Below are 21,518 nucleotides of genomic sequence, written 5' to 3'. Positions count from 1 at the left end.
ACATATTTATATGAAGGAAGTTAACTCTTACAATTAGCTATATTCTAATGAAAATAAACTGATTCGGAAGACCTAGAAGATGACACTACAGCATAATAATTTATAAAACAGTGTGGAATTTTCAGTAAACTTTAAAAAATACTCTTTCTTGAAGTTTATGAGAATTTATTGTCACAAGTTGTTTTCTTGCTCTAAGAATTCATTTTCTCATAAACTGTACAGAATATCTTGTAAAAAATAAACCTATGGAATAGTATTTCTAAAATGCAGTAATTCTTTTATCCTCTCTTTTGTCATTTATAACTCTTTCTTTGAATCTTTCAAAGAATTTCCAATTTTCTTTGTAGACTGACAAAAATAACTTCAAATAACCCTGGAATCTGTGTATAAGCATAGGATCATGGCATTTCTTTCTGAAAGAATTTGCCTATTACTTCTATTAAATTTTAAAGATGAGGGATAGTAAATGATAATCCTTCATTATTTTTCCACCTAACTCCAGCCCTTGTTTTCTTGCCTTTTCCTGACATGGGAATGTCAGAGCCTGGATTTCCCTTAATCATGTCTTTAGGTTAGTTTTCTATTACTGCTGTAACAAGGTATCACAAAATTAATGGTGTAAAACAACACAAACTTATTCTCCTACACTTCTAAAAGTCGGAGGTCCAAAACTGAATCTTAGGGGGAATTAATCAAGGTATTCACAGGGCTGTGTTTCTTCTGGAGGCTCAAGGGGAGAACACATGCCTTGTTCTCAGCTTTAGAGGTTTCCTGCAACCCTTGGCTCGTGGTCCCACATCACTCTGTCTTCTGCTTCTGTCAACACATTCCCTTCTCTGTCTGACCCTCCTACCTCTGTTTTATGAGGACTCTTGTGATTATGTTGTGCTCACCCAGATAACCCAGGATAATCTCCCAGTATCGAGGTCCTGACCTTAATCACATCTGCAAAGTCTCTTTTGCATGCATAGGGTCCAGGGATTAGAACGTGGACATTTTGGGGGAGACCACTATTCCGTCCTAATCCAGTCACATACTTGAATCTACTTTATAATTTTGCCTGGATAACTCACTAATGGGAAAACACCATTAATATTTTTTGCTTTTAAAACTAAAGTATAAAGGCAATAGCTATGTCCATAAAGAGAGCAGAAGAAGATATTAGGGCAAATACAGTTCTGTAATGATCTATTTCTGTAATTACACAACCATGTGTTCTCTCTGCCAGTTCCCTCCTTTCATACCTTGGTTCCATCCATTCTCATATCCCCCATGCCTGGTCTTTAACTAGGATCTTCTTTTGGGCATTAGGAACTCCCCATTCTAAGATCAAGAAGCTCCCCTACATCCTTGAACACAGTTTCTCTTAAATATAGTTCATGACTAACTACGATTAAAGTTTGGTTTTCCACCAATACCACTGTCATCTCTAATGTAGGCCGCTTCCCATTGTGTTTCCCCAGTGCTCACAGGGGAAGGAGGAATTGGTATATTTTATTTACTTGCTACTTCCCTACTTTTTCTCCACCACTGCTCTCAATACCATATGTGTTTTGGAAGGAAGCCCAAGCCATTCACTTACACGTCCCTTCCCCTACCTTCTCTAATTATCTATGGAAATTCAGGATACTCTCCACTTTCCTTGATCATTTCAGGATTTCAGTCCTTCTGTCTACCCTATCTATTGCCATCAACCTCAACAGCTGCATACAAACTTTCCAACATTCTGACCTCACAATTCTTACTAGGATCAACATAATTCCTTAATCTTCACATGCCCCCTCTCCTTGCCAGCTGGGTCCAGTAACACTCACTCATTGATTCTGCCCTGACCTTCCATGGTCAAAGGCTTTGGGAAGCTCTGCATCGCCATTTGGAAAGCTCAAAAGAAAATAGACCTTCTTGCAGTTGAACTCTGACTTTATTTTTCATTTCTAGAAACTGGGCTTCGACTTGATGTCAAGAAGTTACCAAGGAATAAAATTGGTTTTCATCTTGCTCAATTTTGTTTAAGGCCTGTGACAGTCTCCTCTCCCCATAGGCCTCCAGGGGTCCTGACCTCTCTCCTCCCCCCAGTTCAAGGCTGTGGCAAACTTTCCTGGCACTTGAAACCGGCCTCTCTGTGTCATCTCAACTCTGAACATTACCTGCGTCTAGAATCCAGCGGCCACATCCATCCTGAGGCTGAGCAGTCACTTGGACCCTGACTTTGATAGGTTCACGTATTTCCTAACTACTGTATTCTGCCTGCTTGGCTGGACATTCTTCCAGTACCAACAGCTGGGTCTTTATCCTCGGCACCTGTTCACCCAAGTAGACTGGTCCAGCTTCATTTCGGTCTACCCCACCAAGCTGCAATGAACTTTTCTGTCACCAGCTACGCAATGAGTTATAATAGCCCCCATGCTTTCTACCACTCTCTCACTGCTATCCAGTTGGGTTTTCCTTCTCCCTTTGTTCTCCAGTAGCTCACCCCACAGGCTCTCTGCTTTTTTCTTGCATTATTTCCTTCCCTCACCGCTCCAGGACATTCCAAACATTTTAGATCCTCTCATGTCTTGGTTCCTCTGCCACCTTCTCTCTGCCAATATTCCAAACTTGGTTAGTCCCTGGGGTCATCATTAGGACCATCTACAAAACTTCCAGTTCTCTTCCCTCTAGGTAACTGGTAGGGTCTTACTTCTCCAACCCCTCTGCTCTGGCCAATGAAATATAATCGTGAAAAGTCTCATTTCCAGGCAGAAGCTTTAAGAGAGAATGCTTCCTTTACCACATTCTCCTTCCCTTCGCCTCCATGATCTACAGCACACTGAGCGGCCCCAGTCGACTGACAATGGACACGTAGCAACAGAAGAAATAAATCTATGTTGTTTTAAGCATTTGAGATTAGGAGGTTGTTATTGTACCTAACCTAACCTATCCTGACAGATACTGATCTTCCCATCTGTTTTCTCCTCTCATCTTCCTGGTCTGTAGTGGACCTGGTTGTTTCACCTGACAGCATTCCTTGAAAACCACCCCTTCCTCAATTTGGGTTTATGTAATTCATGACTTCAGGAGTGAGTGTATGACTCAGACCCAGGCAGTCAAACTATCCCATCCCTTAGGCCCCAGCGATTAGTCCAGTGGTGGTCACATTACCCAAGTTGGGCCAACTGTAGCCTATATTAGGGTTTGGCTGGAAAATTGGGAGAGAAATGCTCTTTTTGTGGGTGCTTGCTAAAGCAGGTAGACTGTATTCTGGAGCTGGCAGTGGCTACTTAGGAAAGCAGAGCTAAACAATGGAGAAAAACATAGTTTTGATGACATTTTTTGAGGCTCTGGATTTAGCCATGTCATAAATCATTATGCTCTTTAGATGTTCCTGTTATGTAAGCCAATAAATTTCCTTTTTTCCTTTAATCTATTTTGAATTGAGATTTTTGTCACTTGCAACTGAAAAAGTGCTGATTAAAACAGCTGCAAAGCATTAAGGGAAACATCAGGAAACCATACAATTTTCCTTTATACTTTTACCCTAGAGAATATCAACTGAATTCTCACTGGGATCAGCAATCCTTTTGCTCAGCTTTATTTACTTCCTAGTGTACTCCTCATGGTGCATATTCCAAACATTCTCTATTCTCCGTAATTCCTTTCCCACTCCCTAAGATGAGCTAGCCTTTCACTTCTCTGAAACGAAATTCATCTCTCTTGAGTGTCCTCCACTTTAACCCTATTCCTAGATAGATTTTCATCTATCCATCTCTTTCCAAACTTAACTGTATCACTTGTTCCTCCGCTGGTGGCTTTTGTGTCCTGGTTTTCCTCTTATATCTCTGATCACTCCTGGGTCTCCACTTCTTTCCACTGCAGCCTGGGAACAGCTGTTCACAGCCTCTACCTGTCTTTTCTTCCACTGCAGATTCCTGGTATCTATTCCTTTGGCTTTATCTGTCACCCACAGGCAAATAGCTCTCAAGTCTATACATTCCAGTGTTTGCCTGCTAGACTTTTGCATTCACATGCCCCAGTTGGAAATGTACCTCAAACACAACTTGTCCAAAAGTGAAATTATTCTACTCAATTCAAACTCTGAGCTATTCTGGGCAATCTCAGCTTCTCTCCTCTGTACCCTCAGATCCAATTAGTTACCGTGTCTTATCAATACCACCCTATGATACCTCTCTAAACTATACCCTCCTTACTATAAACACAGCTACTAGTTCTGGCTTTTATTATCTGCTTTGCAGACTCGTGCAATCATTGCCACAGTCTCCCTAGGATGATCAAACTCCAGCCGGCCCAAAACAAAATGAAGTAAAAAGATACAAAATGAAGTAAGTTTTCAGTTGCTACCTCTTGTCCAGGCACATACATCAGCTCAGGACTCTCTGTTGAATGTTTGTTAGAGTCCTGTTAGTTTCACAAGCCAGATCTCAATATTTCATATCCACAGTGATATCCTCAGCATACTTGGGAATAGTACATCTTATGCTCAGGGGTCATTGCTGCAAAATTCTTTTGTAGTCCTCATGGCCCCACTGAAAATTTCAAACATGCTATTGCAAAAGTTTCCAGAACCCATGCAATATCATTGTTTTGTTAGAGAGTGTTCGCCTGGCCTTGTCCCAGACTCTTTGACCTTTTTGTTCCACTACTATCCTGAACAGCCTTTTATAACAGGGCCTTACAATATACTGTTTTATAAAAGTCTCAACTATAGGTGTATAAACCTGTAAGAATCGCTCTAACAGCGATAACCTACCCAGCCTCCTGCCTCTCCCCTTTTTAGCTCATTCTCTTCAGAAAATGGTTCCAGTTCCTTTCTTGAAGCACAGCATGGATCACTCTTTAAAAAATTCAGTTGCTCACACTAACTGCATAATCCAACCCCAACTCCTTTGCCTGGTGTCCTAGTCCATTTGGGCTGTTATAACAAAATACCGTCAACAGAGTAGCTTATACAGTTGTCCCTTGAGCAATGCAGGGATTAGGGGCACCCACCCTCTGTGCATTTGAAAATCCGAGTATAATTCATAGCTGGTCCTCCCTATACACAGTTCATCCGTATATGTGGTTCTGCACCTGGGATTCAACCAACCGGGGATGGTGTAACACTGCAGTATTTACTATTGAAAAAAATACACATGTAGGTGGATCCATGCAGTTCAAACCCGTATTGTTCAAGGGTCAACTGTAAACAACAGAAATGTATTTCTCATGGTTTTGGAGGCAGAGGAATCCAAGATCAAGACGTCAGCCTCTCTCCTTGGTTTGTAGATGACTACCTTCTATCTCTGTCTTCACATGGTCCTTCCTCTGTGTGTACCCATGTCTGTGTCCAAATTTTCTCTTCTTATAAGGACATCAATCATATTAGATTAGGACCAATGAGTCTTAAAGACCTCATTTTAACTTAATTACCCCCTTAATGAGCACTTGTCAATATTTTCATTTTTGAAAAGCAGATTTGACTTAGATATGCAGAGATAGGGGATGCTGTAAGGACACAGTATTATGAACAAAGTCCAGGAACCTGGCAAGGAAACCTCAGGGAATGACAAGTGGACAGTTTGGCTGGCTAGAGAATCAGGTGTGGGAAATGAGGATGGATAAGTGTTGTCATGGGCTGAATTGGGTCCTCCAAAATTTGTATGTTGAAGTCCTAATCTCCAGGATCTCAGAATGTAACTTTATCTGGAGATACATTCTTTAAAGAGGTAATTAAGTTAAAATGAGGTCTTTAAGGGGCACCCTAATCCTAATTCTAACTATGTTTTATAAACTCTGTGCAAACACTGAATTAGCCAATATACTGAACCATTTCTTCTAGGGGAAGTACAGGATTAGGTTCCTGCGAGCCTCTGATCACAACATTTTTTTCAATGAACCAGTGAACACATAACTTTGTTTTATGTGTGTTTCTGTTTAAAGACACCTTATTTAATATACACTGTTGATTCATTAACATTAAACTAACAGCCAACTGCACCATAACTCATGCCTGAACAAAGCCTAACTAACATCTGTATTTTTTCTGTAAGGCACATCACAGCCTTCTTGTGCTTAGGAACACTGGGACAGCACTTCAGCACTACGCTGGGGAGTCATTTTAAATAGCAAAACCACCAAGAAAAAGCACATAGATGCAAAAGCATGGCACTAAATAGACCATAAAAAGTTTACTGGTTTACAGTATGAACTCAGCTGGGAACGCACGTCTTGAGCAACTCAAATTTTTGGTTGCACTGCACATGTTTGTGAATGACTGCACAAGTGCTGCAAGTATTGATTTTGGAGTTAGGGATAAATTCTAACAAGTAGATGAATTCGCAAACACAGACTCTGTAAGTAATGAGGATCAACTATACTATTAATCCCATTTTATAGATAAGGAAACTAAGACTCAACGCAGTTAAGGTCTTTCACAAGGTCACTGCTTGTGAAGTTGGCACAGCCAGGATTCAAACTCCACTTTGTAAAAGAGGGAGATTTTTTCTTCACCTGCACTGAGTCAGAGTTGAGGAAATCAGTCAAGAACACTAATACAGAGGCTGCAAATAGCGAACAGCCTTTGCAAAATCTTGCCAATTACATGAAGCATGATTTCTGGGAATGGCATCAAGATATTAGTGAATAGCAGTCTCACACTTTAAACAAAGAGAATTGTTCTTAGAAGTACAGTAGTAATATATTTATCTGAGGGCCCTACAGCCCAAGTGACCAAAATCCACAGCTTTTGTTTCTTCAGAGTTCATGTTGTCATCTTCTCAATACAATTCTGTTTGGAGAAAAAAAAAAAAAAGTGCATTCACACCCAGGCATTACATAGTATACAAAAGCATAATCAGGGACATATTATAATACGGCAATTCAAGGAATTAGTTGTCAAGTCTGTAAAGGGGCCTTCATGCACCAAAAGCATAGTCTATCACGATAAGCCATGTTTTAAAAAAGAATTAATTCATCCAAAACGATGTACTGAGCTGCCACTGTGTACTGGGTGTTATGTTCAGTACTCAACATCAGAGTGAATATGAAATAGTTCCTGCTCTGGCCATAGTCACAGAATAGTGCCTGAGGCAGGTGTAATTGGGTGTGCCTGTGTGTGTGTTCCTTGGCGGTTTCACTCTGTTTTCCCCCCTCCCATACTTAATGCATCTGTACATTTGCACAGCTGCTGAGAGCCTCCGAGGAAGACTCAAACCTTAGGATTGAGATATGTATAACGTATCAGCTGACCTGGGAATGTCGGAAGCCAAATTACAAAGCAATTTCAAGACCCATGAGAGAGAATTCACCTGAGGCAAGGAGTCAGGAGTGATAAGGAGGGCAGCAAGAGGTTCCGGGAGTCCCAGAGCAGTGGTGGCTTGGGGCACTGTAGGAGAGCTTTTTCTTGCACCTGTCTTCACTGAGCCACCACCCGGACACCACCACGTGTTCCTGTTTTTCTTCCCATCCCTCTGACCTCTGCTTTGTGGAACCCACCTCCTCTCTCTAGCTTCTAAATAAGACTGTCCTAGGAGTCCATCCTCAAATCTCTTTTCTCTTGTATCTCTTCTCACTCCCTAAGTGATCTTCTCCAATCTCAGGTTTTTAAATTCAGTCAAGGACCCAACAAGAAACAGATGGCACAGTCAAATTACAGTAATTCAAGCAGGGCTCACTAAAGGGACTATTTGTAAAAGTGTAAGGACAGCAGTACTCTCAGGCTAATAAGGGGAGGAGCTGTTTCCACCCAAGGACAAGGAGGGGTGAAGGGACAGAGCAGTTACTGCATCTGGAGAGACAGCTGTGTGGAAGCCTGCCTGACAGGAGCTGTAAATTTTCAGAGAGGCTCAGGCAGCTGAGGAGAACTGCAGGGAGGGAGTTGGAGAATAAGCTATCCCACCTTGCTCTCCTCTCTTCTGATCTGCTGCCGGCGGGCTGAATCTGCTGGAAACCAGATTGGAGTCCACTGACTTAATCCCTATGGATTAGTCTATATGGAGGCAGGGAGCAGAGTGGAGAGAGAATCTGGAAGGCCTGCAGAGATATCCAGCATGCTCTCATACGTGGAAGAGTCACATGTATAGCTCCAATGCTAAGTTGAATCACAATGGCCTGCTCAAACATCTCCACCCGAATTGTCATTCGAGTGTCCCATGCCAAGATCTGGTCCTTGCCTATCCTGTTCCTTCCCCACACCCCCCGCCAGTTTTACCACCATTCACTTGATTGCTTAGACCCAAACCTAGCTTTCATGCCTGAATCATTTACTTCTCTTACATCCAATCCATGAGCAAGTATGTCAGTTCCACTTTTTTTTTTTTTTCAAGAGACATCAATGGTTTAATGGATAGGGTTCAGCTCCACTTTTAACTAGTGTCCAGGGAATTCCTGGCAGTCCAGTGGTTAGGACTCGGAGCTCTCACTGCCAAGGGCCCAGGTTCAATCCCTGGTCAGGGAACTAAGATCCCACATCCCAAAAGACATGTGGTGCAGCCAAAAACAAAAGCTAGTGTCCAGAATCTGGATACTTCTCATCACCTCCACAGCTCCCACTCTAATCCATACCCACATATCTCTTGCTTGTATGACTGCAATACACTACCACTTGGTGTCCCCACCCCTGCTCTTGTTCCCACTATGGTTGATTCTACTTTGGGCCACGTTAGGTCTACACAGCAGCCAGAGTGATCTTTCTCTAGTTACTCTCTAACTCCTTAACCTGTTTAAATTTTCTCCCCAACCATGTCTACTTAAATGCCTGTCATATGTTTATTCATTTATTTGTTTATTGTCATTTTCTCCATTAAAGTGTAGGTGTTATGAAGGCAGGGATCTTCTTGTCTACTGAGTAGTCCCCTCAGTTGAATAGACTTTCTTGAATGAAAAAATAAATAATACCTCTGCAAAAGACGCTGTTAAGAGAATGAGAAAACAAGCCACAGATGGGAAGACAATGTTTGCAAAAGACATCTCTGGTAAAAGACTGTTATCCAAAATATACAAAGAACCTTTAGAATTCAACAATAAAAAAAAAAAACTTGATTAAGGAATGGGCAAAAGTCCTGAACAGACACCTCACCAAAGAAGATGCACAGATACTCTTCCCATTCTCCACCAAGGCTCAGGATCAGAGTGAAAAGGAGAGCCTATGCGGGAACTTTGCATGTGTAAGCTTTGCCTCAACATCTGTGTGGGGCAGAGTGGAGACTGACTGAGCCGGGCAGCCTCAGGGCTGGAGCGGCTCACCAGCTGGACCTCTGTGTTCTCCAAAGCTAGATACACCATCAGGTCCTTTGGCATCAGAAGAAATGAAAAGATTGCCATCCATTGTGAGGCCAAGGCAGAAGAAATCCTGGAGAGAAGTCTAAAGGCATGAAGTATGAGTTAAGAAAGAAAGAATTGCTCAGATACTGGAAACTTTGGTTTTGGGATCCAGATACACATCAATCTGGGGATCAAATGTGACCCAAGCACTGGTATCTATGGTCTGGACTTCTGTGTGGTGTTGGGTAGGCCAGGTTTCAGCATCACAGAAGTGAAGAACAGGTTGCATTGAGGCCAAACACAGAATCAGCAAATAGGAGGCCATGTGCTGGTTCTAGCAGAAGTATGATGGGATCATCCTTCCTGGCAAATAAATTCCCGTTTCTATCCAAAGGCCAATAAAGTACACCTGAAACTAATTTAATATAAAATGTCAAATATATATCAATGAAAAAAATTTAAGTAAAACAGAAGCCAATAAAATGTTTTCAGTAAAAAAGAAGGGATATGCAGATGGCAAATAAGCATAGGAAAAGATGGATGCTCAACATCATAGATCATTAGGGAATTGGAAATTAAAATGAGATATCACGGGCTTTCCTGGTGGCGCAGTGGTTGAGAGTCCACCTGCCGATGCAGGGGACACGGGTTCGTGCCCCGGTCCGGGAAGATCCCACATGCCGCGGAGCGGCTGGGCCTGTAAGCCATGGCTGCTGGGCCTGTATGTCCGGAGTCTGTGCTCTGCAACTGGAGAGGCCACAACAGTGAGAGGCCCGCATACCGCAAAAAAAAAAAATAATAATAAAATAAGATATCACTACACATCCATTAGAATGGACAAAATCCAAAACACTGACAACGCCAAGTACTAGCAGGGATGTGGAGTAACAGGCACTCTCATTCATTGCTGGTGGGAATGCAAAATGGTACAGCCAACTTCCAGAGATGGTTTGGCAGTTTTTTAAAAAATTAAACATAGTCTTACCATATGATGCAGCAATTGTGCTCCTTAGTATTTACCCAAATGAGTTGAAATTTATGTCCACGCAAAACTTGCACACAGGTGTTCATTGCAGCTTTATTCATAATTGCCAAAACTTGGACGCAACTAAGATGTCCTTCATTGGGTAAATGGGTAAATACACTGTGGCACATCTGGACAATGGAATATTCTTCAGCACTTAAAAAAAAAAAAAAGAGCTATAAGCCATGAAAAGATGTAGAAGAACCTTAAATGCATATCACTAAGTGAAAGTACCCCATCTGAAGTGACAATATCCTATATGATTGCAAATATATTACATTTTGGAAAAGGCTGAACTATGGAGATAATGAAAGGATCGGTGGTTGCCAGGGAAGAGTGGAGAGGGAGAGATGAATAGGTAGAACATAGAGGATTTTTAGGGCAGTGAAACTGCTCCGTATTATACTATAATAGTGGATACATGCCACTACACATTTGTCATGGAATATAAAATACCAAGAGTGAACCCTAATATAAGCTATGGCCTTCAGTGAAAAGTAGGTTCATTGATGATAACAAATTTACCACTCTTGTTCATGATGTTGATAATGGGGGAAACCATGCATGTTGGGGGGGAAGGGGGGTATATGGGAACTTTCTGTACTTTCTTCTCAATTTTGCTATGAAACTAAAACTACTCTAAAAGTAAAGTCTATTAAAAATAATATGTGTGGAGACCCTGGGGAAAAATGGACCATAAATCTAGAAAACCTGTCCCACTAAACTCTGAAAGTAATCAGAACCCTGAAAAACCCTAGTTTGGTTCTCTTATAAAAAATGCAATATGGGGCTGCCCCGGTGGCACAGTGGTTGAGGGTCCACCTGCCGATGCAGGGGACACGGGCTCGTGCCCCAGTCCGGGAAGATCCCACATGCCGCGGAGGGGCTGGGCCCGTGAGCCATGGTCTCTGAGCCTGCGCGTCCGGAGCCTGTGCTCCACAACGGGAGAGGCCACAACAGTGAGAGGCCCGCGTACCGCAAAAAGAAAAAAAAAAGATTTACTAGTGACAAACACTTTAATGGGCTTGGCAGTTGTTGTGAGACAGAACACCTAAGCTAATAGTGGAACTGTATTTTGCTTAAATTAAAGACTCAAAGATGCTCTTTTCAGATCTCCGAGTCCTTAAAAAGTTTATGAAGAGTGTTTGTAAAAGGGAAGATTGCTTGTGCTCATCTTAAAGCCATTTAGTGCCTGTATGAGCCTGAGAATCCTAAGTCCTCGGGATGATCTATAATGCATGGAGTGTATGCTCTCAGCAGTGTTTTTCCTCTTTTCTTGACGTCAGTTGCCATTTGTAAGTGTTGCCAGGGTAATGACATCTAAAGACAGGCCTACAAGAAAGGACAGCATACTTATTTTTTCTCTTTTAGCATCAAATATATTTAAAATTCATAACACATTCAGTTTGATGAAATTCTACTTCACAGAGAACCAAATTTCAAAGTACAGAAAAGAACTCTCCCACTCCCCCCACTACCGCCCACCAACCTGCCCTTGTCTTTGCAACTCTGCTCTTAATGACTGGAGTTGTTCGAAACATACTGTTATATATGCCATGGGTTTTTTTCTGGGGAAAAAATTGTGAGGAGGTGCTGGCTGTATTTTATAAAATAATTTTTGGTAAAGTCAACAGAAAGACCTAGTTTACCTCAAAGGCAGGCATGGGAAAAATTGGAATCTGTTTAAAAAGGGAATATTTCAGGTTCCTTGGAAAGAATGTGGCTTTTGAAAATTAATTAAGAAATAATACTTGGGGTTATCAGTCAACATGGTTAATTGATATATTTCTAATGGGATAGGTTTGTCACATCACACTAATTCTAAGTTTTATATCAGTAAAAGGGTTTTACAACTTTACACATTGACAAATATATTTTTATTTTGGCAGCAATAAATAAAGCATCACGTGTTGAGGAGGAACTCATCACAGTTAAGCTGAATTTCATTCTGTTTTGAAATGAAGTCAACCTAATATTAGAAAATTGCATTCTGGCATGAGCCTCAATATTCTATTTCTGTTGGTGGCTCATTCATTTCAAAATAAGTACTTACTGTTGTAAACTCTTAAGTGTGTATCTTTTGGCATTATTGAAATTCATTTATTTACCTTTCAAACGAAGTTCAAACCATTAAACAGAAGTCGTTTTCTAAGGAAATCCTTTGCAAGATACAGAAATCTTTTTATGCTTGAATAAACATTTTAAAATGTTTTATATGAGATACAGGGACTTCTTGTTATTGAGCACGCTTGCCCTCTAGGATGCCAACTGTAGAGAGTCAGAAACACATCTGTGCTCAAACACCCTTAGATTCTCTTAATAATCCATTGTGAATTTGATGATCGAGTATATTTACCTTTTTTTGCGACAATTTCTATTTTCAGCCTGAACCACTCCTTGGCAAAAGATTCCATAAACTTAGTACCAAGTGTGTAAGATTGTATTTAATAATATACCTCTCTTTATGCATCTTAGAATTGTAAGATTCATAGGCTCCGGATGTGCAGCCTCAGCGGCCATGGCTCACGGGCCCAGCCGCTCCGCTGCATGTGGGATCTTCCTGGACCGGGGCACGAACCCATGTCCCCTGCATCGGCAGGCAGACTCTCAACCACTGCGCCACAAGGGAAGCCCATGTGCCCTTTTGCTATGAAGTTTGATGGAAAATTCTGTGTCCACTCCTTTCCTAATTTCATGGGATGAGATCATACCACTTTCCTGAGTCTCCACTAGAGGCCCAGGACTCAAAAGTCTAAAATCCTGGAGATCATTCTCTCTCCTTGGGTTATTTTGGAACTTCCCCAGCTCCATGATGCCTTCCTTGAGAGTGATCAGCATTTCACATGAATGTGCAAATGGATTTTAGTTTGATCCTTAAAACAAATGAACAGATTAATAGATGCTGAATGGTAACATCTTCATGGGGTGAAGAAATTGCTGGTGCAGGAAACGGGTGGGGAGGAGAAAATTACGATTCAAAATACCCACTGGGTTGTGTTGGCTTTCTCAAATTTTCTGAGCCTCTGTTTTGCTTGAATTTTAAGGGTAAGAGACATCTATTAGTGAATCCCTTATAAGCAACCTTATGACAGTTCATCAGTCATTGAGTCCCTGCTTTGGTGTCTTGCACTGCTCTGGAATGTTACAGAATTTGTGCCTTCCTGTGACTTTCCCAAGTATCAACCTTCAGAGACTATGTAAAGAAAACCAGTATGACCCTCTGATGCAGGCACAATCTGTTCTTCCCTAAGCTCCTATTCCTCACAGATTCTCTGGCTCTGGGTTCTTTTTTCTGGCTCTCCTTCTTGCAGTGACATTCTTAGACCTCCTACCGGTCTTCACCAACACCAGCTCTGTGCTGCCTGGTTTGCTTAATTCTGGCAGGCTGCACCCACTGAGACAGCCTCGCCCCACTAGCTCCGGCCTCAGGGACCCACCCTGGCTCACCTTCCTCCTCCACTCACAGACTTCCCACCAAAGGAAAGGGATTAGACATGTTAACTTTTTCCAGACAGATTTAAAATGCACAGGGGGAGTCACTGAGCAGAGCTCACAGAGCGTTCATACTGGGAAGCAACAGAGTTGAGAGCTGTGTGACCCTGGGCAAATTACCTAACGATTCTAAATCTGTTTTCTCTTCAGTAAAATAGAGATGACAATGTTTACTTCACTGTGTTATTGGAGGGAATTAAATAAGATAATGTACAGAAAGAGCCTTATGCATAGTAGTCTTTTTAAAAGATGGTAGCCAAAAAAATTAAAAATAAATAAAATAAAAAGATGGTAGCCATTATTACTTTGAGATTATTTCTGAATTATTGTGTGTAATATTTGTGTGGAAGTCTGAGCCTAGGCTTAAAAACAACAACAACAGCACAAGTTTGGCCATAGAATTTTAAAGTGAAAATGAAGAAATGGCCCATAACTGCTGTATTTATTTAAGCTTCTAATTTTTTTTTTTTTGCGGTACGCGGGCCTCTCACTGTGTGGCCTCTCCCATTGCAGAGCACAGGCTCTGGACGCGCAGGCTCAGCGGCCATGGCTCACGGGCCCAGCCACTCCGTGGCATGTGGGATCTTCCCGGACCGGGGCACGAACCCATGTCCCCTGCATCGGCAGGCGGACTCTCAACCACTGTGCCACCAGGTAAGCCCAAGCTTCTAATTTTTATGCATGCTTGTTCAACTAGCATATATTAAATCTTTCGATTTGCCAGGTGTTATGCGGGCAATAGGTAGCTGAGTAGATATTCCTCTCCTCCAGGGATTTGCAATCTAGCTGAGAAGACAAACATGTAAATAACCATCTAGTGACATGTGACAAATATTGAAAGCGTCATTGCTGTGAGAAGCCCTTGACTCTGCCTGGAAAGGACTGGGAAGACCACATCCACGTTCTCAGTTCCCTGTAGAAGCAGCCGGGCAAAGAGGAAAGCTTTCCCACTGTTGTGCTAGCCAGGGTTGAAAACTGGTGGCCTGCGGACTCTATCAGGGCTGCAAATTTCTTTTGTTTCATCCATACAGGGTCTTAAAACCAAGAATATGTTACATAAGAGTCCAGAATTACGGATTTTCCAAAAAATTACAAGATGTGACCTGGCAATTCTGGACTGTAATCAACCAGATCCAGACTAGCTGCTTTGTTTTATAACCAAAGCTCTTGACTCATCTGTCTGCCCTACCCAGCCTCTGTAGGCATTTGTGATTTCAACCTTCCAACAGACACACCTGGGTCCAAATTCCAGCTTTACCACTAATTGTATTGCCTTCAACAGCTGACCATCAGTTACCTGTCTGTTAAATGGGATCGATAATACCACCTTTGCTTTTTTTAGAAAGTGGATTCTAGAAGAGCATGGATTGGACCAGAGCCTTTCAAAACATAAAACAACAAACACTATGCTGTACACCTGAAACTAGCAGAATACTGTAAATCAACTCTACTCCAATTAAAAAAAGACAACAATCCAATACAGCAATCACTAGTCAGGTGTGACTATTTAAATTTAAATCAAATCAAATAAAATTCAGCTCCTCAATCACACTAATCACATTTCAAGTGCTCACTAGCCATATGTGGCCTGTGGCTACCTTACTGGACAGTACAGTTGCAGAGCAGTTCCATCATCATAGAAAGTTTCATCGGATAGTGCTGTAGACAGCATTGCCCAATAAATCCACCTGAGGTTATCCAATTGTCTGGGGGATCTAATTTTGTTTGACCTACTGTGTTTTACAGATTAGGGTTCCAAGTCTTTGGAAGTAGATGTTAATGTCTAGAAGATTGTTAAGTTGCAAATTATTTTTGTCCTACAGAGATAAACAATTTATGTCCAGTGGAAAAGAACCCTAAAGGTTTTGGTTTTATTGCTCTGTAGGACATTAGTCAGTCTTCTCTATCTTTCTTTGCAATCTTATCTAGGATTCTTTTCTTCCAATGGTGAGACACACACACACACACACACACACACACATGTGCGTGCCCACACGCACAATCTCCTCTCCTCCCCTCTGAACCATCTATTTCTCTCATAAATGAGGTAAGCAAATCTTGGACATTATATATTTGTATGGAGATCATGTTTCTAACTTTTAAAAATGTGTACTATTTAAATTTACACTTTGGGCAAACTATGTAGCCTGCAAAGCCTCACTGAGGAATACTTTCTAAAACAGAGACTTTCCTCATAGGGTTCTTAAGAATTAAATAGGATAATGAATATAAAACATTTAATGCAGCTCTTGGCATGTAAAAATTGCTAAATAAATGTTAGGCTTTATGATTATTATTTAAGAACTCTTTATCTTAAAGCGTTCTTAAATAATAATCAGCGTGTTTCTAGATATCTAAGCATATCAATTCCTACTTTCAGGTAGCTCCAATCAAATGCTGGAAGTCCCAAATACATTCTGGGCACAAGGCCTGTATCTCCCAACTTTGGCATCACTCTATCTGCACTCAGTACCTTTTCATCCTTTCTGCAGCAATGGGAGAAATTTCCCGGCCAACATCTGGCTTCAAATTGTGAGAGAAAGTCTTCCAGGCTGAGAACCACTAAAAACCCTCCCCTCCAGGCGCCGTGCTCTCTTCTCCCTCCCCCCTCCTCTACCCCTTCCTGCCAGCCCAAGTCCTGGATTCCACCCTTCCTGCCTGGCACCATAAATGCTCCCTCCTGCTGCTGCCTGCCGTCACTCAGGCTTAACTCTTTAAGTGCTAAAGACCCTTTTCCCAGAACGATGTGCAAATTTACAACATTCTTATCTTCTGGGATGGAGAACTGTTCACAGAATTCCCCTTTCCTTTCCCCAAAGCCTTCTTACCCATTCTACAGTATCCATTTGTATCAATCGTATATAAAATTAAATTTTTGGGGCTTCCCTGGTGGCGCAGTGGTCGAGAGTCCGCCTGCCGATGCAGGGGACGCGGGTTCGTGCCCCGGTCTGGGAAGATCCCACATGCCGCGGAGCGGCTGGGCCCGTGAGCCGTGGCCGCTGGGCCTGCGCGTCCGGAGCCTGTGCTCCGCGGCGGGAGGGGCCACATTGGTGGGAGGCCCGCGTACCACAAAATAAATAAATAAATAAATTTTAAAAATTAAATTAAATTAAAGTTTTGTTGGGAATGGCACCAAAGATAATTTTTTTATAGCTCAGAGTGTTTATTGAAGGTCTTCTATATGTGCAACACTGTTATGTCTCTATCATCTAAGGAACATAGAAAAGAGAGAGGAGGATTTTGTTCTCTGTATATACCCAGGCTATGAAAACTCAGTCTAGAGCAGAACTTGACAGGGTCTCGGCACAGAGGCACAGTTCGGATTTTTGCAATAAACATAGTAGAAACAGTGCTGCGTTAGAATGAAATCGAGATGTCTGGAGAGAGATCTGCAGGTCACTCAGAGCTTTAGAGAAAGGCCCTCCAGTCTCCAAAGGGTAGCCCTCAGTATTATGGGCCCAGTTTGGGTTTAGACATTAGAATCTTATGAGGAACATTTGGTTAGAAAGCTGCAAATTGGATTGTAATATGTTTTCTCTTCAGTGATACTTGGGTGGAGAGAGGCAAAGAAAGCTTGAACTCACTTTGAAGCTAAATACTCATATCCTGCCTTTGATGCACATCACACGCAGCACTTAGTTTCATCGCAGAACTCATTTTCTATCTATTTATTTATTTATTTATTTGGCTGCATCGGGGCTTAGTTGCGGCATGCGGGCTCTTTGTTGCGGTGCCTGCGCTTCTCTCTAGTTGTGGTGCACGTGCTCTAGAGCACGCGGGCTTCGTTGCCCGGCTGCATGTGGGATCTTAGTTCCCTGACCAGGGATCGAACCTGTGTCCCCGGCGCTAGAAGGCAGATTCTTAACCACTGGACCACCAGGGAAGTCCCTATATTCTATTTAAATTTTGAGTTGCATCTGAAAATAAACAAATCATCCTCAACACATTGTCAAATGGTAATACTTCCTATTAGGATGCTAATTACATGGACAAATATCTAGGTAAATTAGGTCAGTTCCAGCTGTATCAATCTCAGTTTGCAATTCCTACCTGTAAAACCTGGGATGAGTTAGTTAACCTCCTGTGCCTCATTTCCTCATCTGGGAAATGGGGATAATAATAGTAAATGCCTGACAGGATTGCTGTGAGGATTAAATGAATCAATACACAAAGAGCACTTAGAAGGGTGTCTGCTACATTGTAAGCACTGTGTTAACTGCTATGTTAATTTTATTGTTTTTTTATTATTAAGCCATTTTACCTCAAATTACTCAGTGTGCTAAGATTGTGACCTTTGAATATTTGTATAGAACTTAGCATCCTGTAAATAGGAATGGGTATTCAATATCTGGCTGTCATACTAAATAACAAACTGCAGTGGTGTCAGTCTTAGTTGTTTAAATGGAGAAGCAAAGCACAAAGCAGTAAGAACAATTCCACCATTTTAAGATATGACCATTCTAAAGTCAATTCTTTTTTTTTTGTGGTACGCGGGCCTCTCACTGTTGTGGCCTCTCCCGATGCAGAGCACAGGCTCCGGACGCGCAGCCTCAGCGGCCATGGCTCACGGGCCCAGCCACTCCGTGGCATGAACCCATGTCCCCTGCATCGGCAGGCGGACTCTCAACCACTGCGCCACCAGGGAAGCCCAAAAGTCGATTGGTTTTTTTTTTTGGCTGCTCTGAGCGGCATGTGGGATCTTAGTTCCCTGATCAGGGATCTTGCCCATCCTACTCCTGGACTGGGGCATGACTCCTGGATTGGGGCATTGTTAATGTTATATCAGTCAGGTGTGTAAGGGAAAAACCAAGGTAGATAACCACTAATTTAACCAAATAGCCTAATCATTGGTTCTCAAAAGGTAGGGACCCGTAGCATCAGCATCACTGAGGAACTTGTTAGAAATGCAAACTTTTAGGCCCTTTGCCAGGCCTAAAGAACCAGAGACTCTGAAGGTGGAGCCCAGAAATCTGTGGGTTTTTTGGTTTTGTTTTTGTTTTTGGCCGTACTGTGCAGCATGTGGGATGTTAATTCACCAACCAGGGATCGGATCCTTGCCCCCCTGCAGTGGAAGTGCAGAGTCCTAACCACTGGACTGCCAGGGAATTCCCTAAAGTCAGTTCTTTAGTAAGGACCAAGAAATGTTCTAAACCAAATGCTAAACTCTGTGTTTTAGTCTGTTAGGGCTTCCTCAACAGGGTACCACAGAGTGGCTTAAACAACAGAAATTCTGTTTTTTTCGCAGTTCTGGAGGCTGGAATTCCAAGATCAAGGTGCCAGCAGGGTTGGTTTCTGGTGAGGCCTTCTTGGCTCACAGACAGCCATCTCTTTGCTGTGTCTTCACCTGGCCTTTTCCCTTGTGCACACACACTCCTAGTGTCTTTCTTGTAAGGACACAAGTCTTATTGGATTACGGTTCATTCATGTGACCTAAATTTAACCTTAATTACTTTCTTAAAGGTCATATTGGGGGTTGGGGCTTCCACATATGAATTTGATGGGGGGAGAGGGACAGGGACACAATTCAGTCCATAAAACTTTGCCTCATTCCTCCTTATTTAATTGCCTTAAAATTTTTATTCTCCTCCCTGGCTTGAGAGTAGGTCCAACCTAAGTCATAATGACTAAGAGGGTTACCTCTCACCACACTTCTAGGCTTTTTTTATGTCTTGAGCAAAATTCATCGTGCGTTGTTTTGCTTGAGGTACGTTCTTTTTTGTACTCATTCTGTTCCCTGCTCTTAGAATGCCTTTCCCAACCTTGACATGTCCACATCATATCTATATCTTGGAATCCAGCCTAGCTGCTGCTTCCTCCAGGAAGCATGTCTCAATCCTCCCTGATGGAAATCCTCCCTTCTCAGCTGAACTCCCAAAGTATGGTGTCTCCCTTTCAGAACTTTTCATTTTCTCCATTTTTCTTCAGCTCCTCTATGAGTTCCTTGGGTGCCAACCAGTTCTGATTCATCCATCATAATCCTTCCCCAGCGTAGAGTCTTATTCTACACAGAGGTTCCAAAAAATGAGTTGAATGAAATGTCAATTGCATGCCAGTGACAACCAGGTAGGAGCAGACAGAGTAGGAGGGATCTGGAAGGACAAACACCAAAGCATAACTGTGGTTATCCTTAGAGGAGTGAGATTTCAGAGATCTTTCATTTTATATTTTGTATATTTTTGAATTGTTTGAATTTTTTGATCTATATGCCTTCTTTTTTTAATAAAAAAAAGTATTGAAAGTTTCAAACACCTTTAAAAAGAGGTAGGTGGGAGGAAGAAGACTGATGTCAGGAAGCATGGTTATAAGACCTAAAACACATTGTCTTTCTGGCCAAGATAGTGAAGGAGGAGGGCTTTGGAGGCACCTGACCGAGGTGTGTACACATGCAGAGGTGCTCATCCTCAAAAGTAATTTACAAGGTTTTTTAGAATTACTTGATTATTTAAGATATGTGCATGAATTACTGACAAAAATGAAAATTTGAAAAAAAATGCTGTGCATGATAAATGCCTTATCCTTAATTTCTGTGGTATTGAAAAAATTTTAAGTATATATAATGAAATCCATTTTGAAATATAATTTTTATCACATATCAAATCTGCAACTTATCATTTAATTTTTCTCTTCTGGTCTTCACCACTACAGGGAGAGCTATCCCAGTGTTCCAGAGACAAAACAGAGATTGTTTTTGAAATTAAAAAGCACAGGAACTTCCCTGGACGTCCAATGGTTAAGACTCCGCGCTTCCACTGCCGGGGGCGCAGGTTTGATCCCTGGTCAGGGAACTAAGATCCCACGTGAGGCATAGCCAAAAAAAAAAGCAGTCTTTCAGTGATAATTAGGAGAAGATAGATTTTAGTACAGTAAATGATAACATGGTTAGGGGAAAAAAAGGTAAAATTTATTTCAGAATGTTCCTTCAGATTTTTATGTATACCTTTAGGATCATCAACACAAAGCTGAATTCACACACACACACACACACACACACACAAACACACACACAACTACTAAGAGAAGTTAGAGATATTTATGCTCATTACACTTAACAACACATAGTGTAGAACCTAAAACTATGGTGGGTTACTTTCACTCTGCTTTGAACACGAAGTAGAAATGAGTCCAGAGAAAACGTGAAGTGTGCTTTTTCCAAAGTCCAATCCTGCCATAGAACACACTGAATGTTGTCCTCTGGGAGAGAGGCAAGCCATTTAAATTCAGAGAACACATTCTCAACACTGGCGAGCTATTTTTAGCTCAAGCCGTAGCTTAATTTGGAATCCAACCAGTTGAGGTCTTGCCTTTTCCTTGGATTGATTTTTTTTAAATGGCAGTAGATAGCTATACACATGGAAAAGGAGTTTTAAGCATTTTAAATGTTCTTGAAGAATATATATTCTAAAACCCGTTGAAAACAAGGTTCATGGTAGAGCTTTGAAACTTTTTATCTGTAGACTGTTGTTTTAAAATTCACAGTGTATGGCCCTAAAAAAAGGAAAGATGCTTTTAATTAGTTTATTCAACCACAGTTCTGCAGGGAAGCCAGCCTGCACAGCTACCTGATAGAATAGCAACTCTGCCTTGATGCCAGGTGCCTGGCCTGGGAGGCCTGACCAAAGTAAAGAAGTGGGGAATTTCTTGGCTTCCAGGAGACTGAGGTTCTTATGCTCAAAAGGATCTCCCAGGGTAGCCAGACATTTATTCCATCAGCTGCTACAAGGAACCTGCTCCTGACTGTCCCTCAATGAGTCTAAATTCAAATTCT

General features: G+C 41.8%; 1 pseudogene; it reads left to right on the top strand.

The window, feature by feature from the left end:
• The first annotated feature begins 2,705 nt into the window (after positions 1 to 2,705).
• LOC112406369 (60S ribosomal protein L11-like) lies at positions 2,706 to 9,611 on the top strand (annotated as a pseudogene).
• The last annotated feature ends 11,907 nt before the right edge of the window (positions 9,612 to 21,518 follow it).

Source organism: Neophocaena asiaeorientalis, unplaced genomic scaffold (genome assembly GCF_003031525.2).
Source record: "Neophocaena asiaeorientalis asiaeorientalis breed wild unplaced genomic scaffold, Neophocaena_asiaeorientalis_V1.1 scaffold188, whole genome shotgun sequence".
NCBI classification, from domain to species: Eukaryota; Metazoa; Chordata; class Mammalia; order Artiodactyla; family Phocoenidae; genus Neophocaena; species Neophocaena asiaeorientalis.
This window is presented reverse-complemented; position numbering and strand designations above follow the sequence as displayed.